The sequence below is a fragment of the Mauremys mutica genome, unplaced genomic scaffold (genome assembly GCF_020497125.1).
Source record: "Mauremys mutica isolate MM-2020 ecotype Southern unplaced genomic scaffold, ASM2049712v1 Super-Scaffold_100120, whole genome shotgun sequence".
NCBI lineage: Eukaryota > Metazoa > Chordata > Testudines > Geoemydidae > Mauremys > Mauremys mutica.
The window spans coordinates 1-8,200 of NW_025423273.1; the positions used below are offsets into that span (position 1 = coordinate 1).

General features: G+C 48.4%; 2 non-coding genes across 2 annotated transcripts; both read left to right on the forward strand.

The window, feature by feature from the left end:
- Positions 1–779: 779 nt before the first annotated feature.
- TRNAQ-CUG lies at positions 780–851 on the forward strand. Its single transcript has one exon. It is a non-coding gene; the product is annotated as a tRNA-Gln (tRNA).
- A 5,461-nt stretch (positions 852–6,312) lies between these two features.
- TRNAK-CUU lies at positions 6,313–6,387 on the forward strand. The gene has a single exon. It is a non-coding gene; the product is annotated as a tRNA-Lys (tRNA).
- Positions 6,388–8,200: the final 1,813 nt, after the last annotated feature.

Sequence of the window (8,200 nt, forward strand, 5' to 3'; positions counted from 1 at the left end):
CTATAGACGTGCAATGGTCAGAAATTGCACCAGCAGAGAAGTATATTGCAGGGAAATCATAAGGAAATTAAGAGTTTAAATTATCCTCCACATGTCCCGCGTCCCACTAAAATGAATCCAACCCACAGGGCACATGGGCAGAAGTATCGATGTCAGGATGCTACATTGTTAGCACAGTAAATGAAGCTGCAAAATAAATGATGTTTAAATGACCTCACTCTATTTTTTTACAATTCGGTATTAAGAGGTAATAGATACAGATGTACACCAGGCAGGGTCGTTTGGAGGATGAAGCCTTTATGCTTCCATCTCCCACCACTGTCAAGTTTGAGCCAATTAGGACAAGTCAGCAAATAAGAACAACCTCAGGTCTCAGTAACTGCTGCAGGTAGCAAAGTCCTACAGGGAGCAGTTTCTGGCACTACACCTGCCCAGCTCTGCTCCCTGGCTCTTCTCGGGCTCCTGCTCTCTCCTTAGCTCTGCCCCACTCTGGCCCAGGCAGTTCCAGCTCCCACGGAGGATGGGACCCCCTGGCCTGGTGACTCCCTCATTACACTGCCTGGCCTGTCAGTGCGGCTAACTTGGAGCTTTGGCCTCTCCCCATTGCCCAGGGGACTGTCAGTCTCAGGGTCCTGATTTCCCATTGGCCCTTCCCCCTTCTACTGGGACTGGGAACCAGCCAACCAAAACCCCCACTAAGCTTTAGTAAGGGGCCAACAGTCCCTTACATGAGCCAGCCCCATGAGGGTCACTGATGGCCAGAGAAGGCAGTATGTGCTGGTCCCATGGTGTAATGGGCAGCACTCAGGACTCTGAATCCTGCAATCTGAGTTCAAATCTCAGTGGGACCTTGTGGTAAAGCCCTGGAGCTCCCAGTGCTCAACTTCCCTGTCTCCAGCTGTGCAAGAGCAGTTTTTTCCCCTCCTGCTGGATGGGTCAGGGCTCTAGAACTGACACCTGAGGGTTGGGATTCTCACGGCTTCACCTGGTGCCCACAAGTCTGGCACTTGCCACTGTGCTTGAAGGAAGCAGGGCTGGGCAGGTGGGAGCCCAGCACCTCTCCTCCTCTGGGCACCTAGAGCAGAGGCGGCTGGTGCTGACAGCTCCAAGGGAAGGCTTAAAAGCAGTGGAGGTCAGGGCAAGAGGAGGAGAGGACCATGCCTATGTGTGGCCAGCAGACAGCCACAGGGCCAGCCTGCTCCCTGCTGTGCTGAACCCCACTGAAGGCCACCCACAGGCCAGCATGCGGGGCGGCTGCTGATGCTCTGTGGCCAACATCAGAAGAGGGTAGGAAAGCAGGGCCAGCCCCCCTGGTGGGGCCTCTGACCATTCCCACTCATGGTGCTCACTTTGGAAGTGGAGCCGTCCATTTTTTTGGCAAGTCAGGAAGGGCAAAGGTGAGACTGGAAGCACCTGGGACTCAGGTCCCAGCTTTTGTGACGCCCAACCCCCAACTCCTTCCCGGGGCTCTAGCTGAAGCCAGAGCATTGCCCTGAGCGGCCAAGAAGAGGTTCCAAGAACATAACATAAGAACATAAGAAAGGCCGTACCGGGTCAGACCAAAGGTCCATCTAGCCCAGTATCTGTCTACCGACAGTGGCCAATGCCAGGTGCCCCTGAGTTTGTGAACCTAACAGGCAATGATCAAGTGATCTCTCTCCTGCCATCCATCTCCATCCTCTGACGAACAGAGGCTAGGGACACCATTCTTACCCATCCTGGCTAATAGCCATTTATGGACTTAGCCACCATGAATTTATCCAGTCCCCCTTTAAACATTGTTATAGTCCTAGCCTTCACAACCTCCTCAGGTAAGGAGTTCCACAAGTTGACTGTGCGCTGCGTGAAGAAGAACTTCCTTTTATTTGTTTTAAACCTGCTGCCTATTAATTTCATTTGGTGACCCCTAGTTCTTGTATTATGGGAATAAGTAAATAACTTTTCCTTATCCACTTTCTCAACATCACTCATGATTTTATATACCTCTATCATGTCCCCCCTTAGTCTTCTCTTTTCCAAACTGAAGAGTCCTAGCCTCTTTAATCTTTCCTCATATGGGACCCTCTCTAAACCCCTAATCATTTTAGTTGCTCTTTTCTGAACCTTTTCTAGTGCTAGAATATCTTTTTTGAGGTGAGGAGACCACATCTGTACACAGTATTCGAGATGTGGGCGTACCATGGATTTATATAAGGGCAATAATATATTCTCAGTCTTATTCTCTATCCCCTTTTTAATGATTCCTAACATCCTGTTTGCTTTTTTGACCGCCTCTGCACACTGCGTGGACATCTTCAGAGAACTATCCACGATAACTCCAAGATCTTTTTCCTGACTCGTTGTAGGTAAATTAGCCCCCATCATGTTGTATGTATAGTTGGGGTTATTTTTTCCAATGTGCATTACTTTACATTTATCCACATTAAATTTCATTTGCCATTTTGTTGCCCAATCACTTAGTTTTGTGAGATCTTTTTGAAGTTCTTCACAATCTGCTTTGGTCTTAACTATCTTGAGCAGTTTAGTATCATCTGCAAACTTTGCCACCTCACTGTTTACCCCTTTCTCCAGATCATTTATGAATAAATTGAATAGGATTGGTCCTAGGACTGACCCTTGGGGAACACCACTAGTAACCCCTCTCCATTCTGAGAATTTACCATTAATTCCTACCCTTTGTTCCCTGTCCATTAACCAGTTCTCAGTCCATGAAAGGACCTTTCCTTTTATCCCATGACAGCTTAATTAACGTAAGAGCCTTTGGTGAGGGACCTTGTCAAAGGCTTTCTGGAAATCTAAGTACACTATGTCCACCGGATCCCCCTTGTCCACATGTTTGTTGACCCCTTCAAAGAACTCTAATAGATTAGTAAGACACGATTTCCCTTTACAGAAACCATGTTGACTATTGCTCAAGAGTTTATGTTTTTCTATGTGTCTGACAATTTTATTCTTTACTATTGTTTCAACTAATTTGCCCGGTACCGACGTTAGACTTACCGGTCTGTAATTGTCGGGATCACCCCTAGAGCCCTTTTTAAATATTGGCGTTACATTAGCTAACTTCCAGTCATTGGGTACCGAAGCCGATTTAAAGGACAGGTTACAAACCTTAGTTAATAGTTCCGCAACTTCACATTTGAGTTCTTTCAGAACTCTTGGGTGAATGCCATCTGGTCCCGGTGACTTGTTAATGTTGAGTTTATCAATTAATTCCAAAACCTCCTCTAGTGACACTTCAATCTGTGACAGTTCCTCAGATTTGTCACCTACAAAAGCCAGCTCAGGTTTGGGGATCTCCCTAACATCCTCAGCCGTGAAGACTGAAGCAAAGAATCCATTTAGTTTCTCCGCAATGACTTTATCATCTTTAAGCGCTCCTTTTGAATTTTGATCATCAAGGGGCCCCACTGGTTGTTTAGCAGGCTTCCTGCTTCTGATGTACTTAAAAAACATTTTGTTATTACCTTTGGAGTTTTTGGCTAGCCGTTCTTCAAACTCCTCTTTGGCTTTTCTTATTACACTCTTGCACTTAAGTTGGCAGTGTTTGTGCTCCTTTCTATTTGCCTCACTAGGATTTGACTTCCACTTTTTAAAGGAAGTCTTTTTATCTCTCACTGCTTCTTTTACATGGTTGTTAAGCCACGGTGGCTCTTTTTTAGTTCTTTTACTGTTTTTCTTAATTTGGGATATACATTGAAGTTGGGCCTCTATTATGGTGTCTTTAAAAAGGGCCCACGCAACTTGCAGGGATTTCACTTTAGTCGCTGTACCTTTTAACTTTTGTCTAACTAACCCCCTCATTTTTGTATAGTTCCCCCTTTTGAAATTAAAGGCCACAGTGTTGGGCAGTTGAGATGTTATTCCAATCACAGGGATGTTGAATGCTATTGCATTATGGTCACTATTTCCAAGCGGTCCTGCTATAGTTACCTCTTGGACCAGCTCCTGCGCTCCACTCAGGATTAAATCTAGAGTCGCCTCTCCCCTTGTGGGTTCCCGTACCAGCTGCTCCATGAAGCAGTCATTTAAAGTATCGAGAAATTTTATCTCTGCATTTCGTCCTGAAGTGAAATGTTCCCAGTCAATATGGGGATAATTGAAATCCCCCACTATTATTGGGTTCTTAATTTTGATAGCCTCTCTAATTTCCCTTAGCATTTCATCATCACTATTACTGTCCTGGTCAGGTGGTCGATAATAGATCCCTACTGTTATATTTTTACTAGAGCATGAAATTTCTATCCATAGAGACTCTATGGAACCTGTGGATTCGCTTAAGATTTTTACTTCATTTGAATCTACACTTTCTTTAACATATAGTGCCACTCCTCCCCCTGCACGGCCTGTTCTGTCCTTCTGATATATTTTGTACCCCGGAATGATTGTGTCCCATTGATTGCTCTCAGTCCACCAGGTTTCTGTGATGCCTATTATATCTATATCCTCCTTTATCACAAGACACTCTAGTTCACCCATCTTATTATTTAGACTTCTGGCATTTGTGTACAAGCACTTTAAAAACTTGTCCCTGTTTATTAGCCTACCTTTTTCTGATGTGCCAGATTCTTTTTTATGTGACTGTTTATCATCTGATCCGGCCCTTACATTATACTTCTCATTCCTCTGCTCCTGACTATAACCTGGAGATTCTCTATCATCAGACTCTCCCCTAAGAGAAGTCTGTGTCCGATCCACACGCTCCTTTGCAGCAGTCGGCTTTCCCCCATCTCCTAGTTTAAAAACTGCTCTACAACCTTTTTAATGTTTAGTGCCAGCAGTCTGGTTCCACTTTGGTTTAGGTGGAGCCCATCTCTCCTGTATAGGCTCCTCCCATCCCAGAAGTTTCCCCAGTTCCTAATGAACGTGAACCCCTCCTCTCTACACCATCGTCTCATCCACTCATTGAGACTCTGAAGCTCTGCCTGCCTACCTGGCCCTGCGCGTGGAACTGGGAGCATTTCTGAAAATGCCACCATAGAGGTCCTGGATTTCAGTCTCTTCCCTAGCAGCCTAAATTTGGCTTCCAGGACATCTCTCCTACCCTTCCCTATGTCATTGGTACCTACATGTACCACGACCACTGGCTCCTCCCCAGCACTACACATAAGTCTATCTAGATGCCTCGAGAGATCCGCAACCTTCGCACCAGGCAGGCAAGTCACCATACGGTTCTCCCGGTCATCACAGACCCAGCTATCTACATTTCTAATAATCGAATCTCCCATTACTAACACCTGCCTTTTCCTAGAAACTGGAGTTCCCTCCCCCGGAGAGGCAACCTCAGTGTGAGAGGTAACCCCAGCACCATCTGGAAGGAGGGTCCCAACTACGGGAAGGTTTCCCTCTGCTCCCATTGACTGCTCTACTTCCCTGAGCCCTTCTTCCTCCTCAACAGCACAGGAGCTGTCTAAGCGGAGGTGGGACAATTCTACAGTGTCCCGGAAAGCCTCATCAACATACCTCTCTGCCTCTCTCAGCTCCTCCAGTTCCGCCACCCTGGCCTCCAAAGTCCGTACATGGTCTCTGAGGGCCAGGAGCTCCTTGCACCGACTGCACACATGCGCCACCCGCCCACAGGGCAGGTAATCATACATGCGACAGTCAGTGCAATAAACTGGATAGCCCCCACTCTGCTGCTGGGCTTCTGCCTGCATTGTCTCCTAGTTAGCGAAAGGGTGGTTTACGGAAAGTAGTTTTAGAATGTAGTTTGGTATATAGGTTTTAGGATTTTAGGGGGGGGCCACGGGAAAGGGGTTAGGGCTGGCAAGGGGCTCCCACTCCCTTCCCACTGCCCTTCTAAACTCCCTTCTAAACGTCCAGCCCTGAAGGGAGCAGAACTTGCAGCACAAAGTGAGCACAACCACGAGGGGACTCAAATCCTGAATCATCCGATCCACAGGGAGATGCCTTATCCTTTAGGCCACATGATGAGGGGGTCTAAGCTCTTCTTTGGAAAAGCCGGACACTGTGTTTCTCAGGACATCTGCTGAGGGGGGCGAGACGCTCTGGGCACAAGAAGTCGAGTTCCCAGTGAGACGTGAGAGTTAATTGTATGGGGCCAGGTGCAGGGCTTTGGCAGGGAGGCTCGGGCATGGGGGATTGAGGTGCAGTGGATGGACCGGCTGTCTAGGCACAGAGATTTAGTCTCCCTGAGGAGGAGGAGGAATCCTGCTGACAGGCAGTGGCTGTGCAGAAAAAGAGGAGGGGTTCCTGGGACTTTTTTTGCCTCTCTTTTGCCTGCCTGCTCACTCTTGCCTGCACACTGGGATAATCACTCTTGTGGTGAATGGTGAAGATGTTTCCTAACAAGCCCAGGTAGCTCAGTTGGTAGAGCATCAGGCTCTTAATCTGAGGGTCCAGGGTTCAAGCCCCTGTCTGGCTGCTCAGCTTTTAAGTTGCCTTGTGTGCCAGGAGCCAAACTCTGTTCACAGCCACATGCAGATTCCCAGAAGCTGTGGCCATTTCCTGGAAAGGTTCCTTTCCTTAGCAATCAGGAGACAGGCCACGTCTGCATGTGCAGATAGCGCAGTCTCTGGCTGCCAGGAAGTGCTGTGGGGCCAGGTGCTGAGAAAGCCCAGAGGGGGAGCAGCAGAGATGGGGGGAAGGGAGAGAGAGAAGCAATGAGGACAGAGCACAAGTGTAAAGGGGGCATCTGGTCTGGCTATTGGGGCAAACTTCCCTGGTTTATACAAGACCCTGGTGGAATTGGCCAGTGGAAGGATCTGAGTCCCCACCCCCTTACCCAGAGGCTGCCTGACCTCGAGGACTGTTAGGATACAGAGATTCAGGCCAGTCTGCAAAGGCCTGTACTTTAAGAATTTAGGTGTATTTTTATCACTTAGCTAGTTATAAAGATATAAAAGAAAGAATAAAAAAATCACTGTCTGTCTATGTAATGGCCTTCTCTTACTGTGACAGTCTGAGGCCTGGTTCTTCGGCTAAGCAGCAAAGGCAGCCATAAGCTGGGAAGTGTATGGCCACATCCTCACATTCCCAACTAGTCACACTGAAATAAGGTGCGATTGGGCTGTTAGGAATACAATCCTGCCCTGATATTCCTGTCACCTCCAGAGAAAGGGAAACTTAGTTTGGCAGCATCCTGTCTGACAAGAACTCACTTATCAATAGACACAGCTGGAAAACCCTTATGTCTGTATAGATGTAGTTGTGAAATCCTCCCTTCTGTATTGTTTTGTATGTTTATTTGCATGGTCTCTGTCTGGGTCTGTGATTGTTTCTGTCTGCTGTATAATTCATTTTGTTGGGTGTAACCAGTGAAGGAGGTGGAATATAACCATGTTACAGTATATTAGGACTGGGTAGTCTAGAGAAGGAGTGAGGGTGCCAGGCGGCGCGGCGGTCGGGGCCACGTGGTGAGTGTCCCGCTGAAGCGCTGGCTGCCCCCTTCTCTCTCCCCCTGCTCCCTCCCCTTCCCTCCCCCACTAGACCGGGCGCGCACTCTGCAGCACAGGGAGTCCACTGGCTCCGGCCGCCCTGTGGGGTTTTTTTTTGTTTTTCCCCTGCTTTGCCGGCCGCGCCGTTGTCTTTCCCCCCATCCCCCTGCTTTGCTGCTCCAGCCCCACCGTTTTTGTGTTGCCCCTCCAGCCGCACCATGACCCCCCCAGCTTTGCCGCTCCACCCGGGCCGTTTTTCCCCCTGTTTTGTTGCTCCGGTGGCCCCACCCCATTTTTTTTTGCTTGGGGCGGCAAAAAAGCCAGAGCCGGCCCTGCCCACACCTGACTCCCTGCCATCTCTACCCGGGCCTGACAAGCTTTGCTTGTGTTTGGATTCTGCAAAGCAGAGGAGCAGGTGAGGTTTTCCTTGCAAGTTGTGTGTGAGTCAATCTTTGGCCAGGTCTGCACTACAAAGTTGTTTCAGCAGAATTACATTGCTCAGGTGTGTGAAAAACACACAACGCTCCCTCGGTCGGCAGCTTGTGGCCGGTGCACACAGTGCAATGCCACGTCTGGCAACAAAACTGCCCTGTTTTGGTGACAAAATAAAACGACTTCGATGAGAGGTCTAGAGCTTTTTGCAGCAAACTTAAAGTGACAGAGTAGACGCTGCTGTTCATTATATCACCATAACTGGCCTCCTCCAGTATCCCACAATGCCCGCCGTGAACTCGCCTGCCCTGCATTCCTGCTACAGAGCCATGGGCCCCTCCCCTTTCATCGCTCTGGGAAGTTCTGACAGC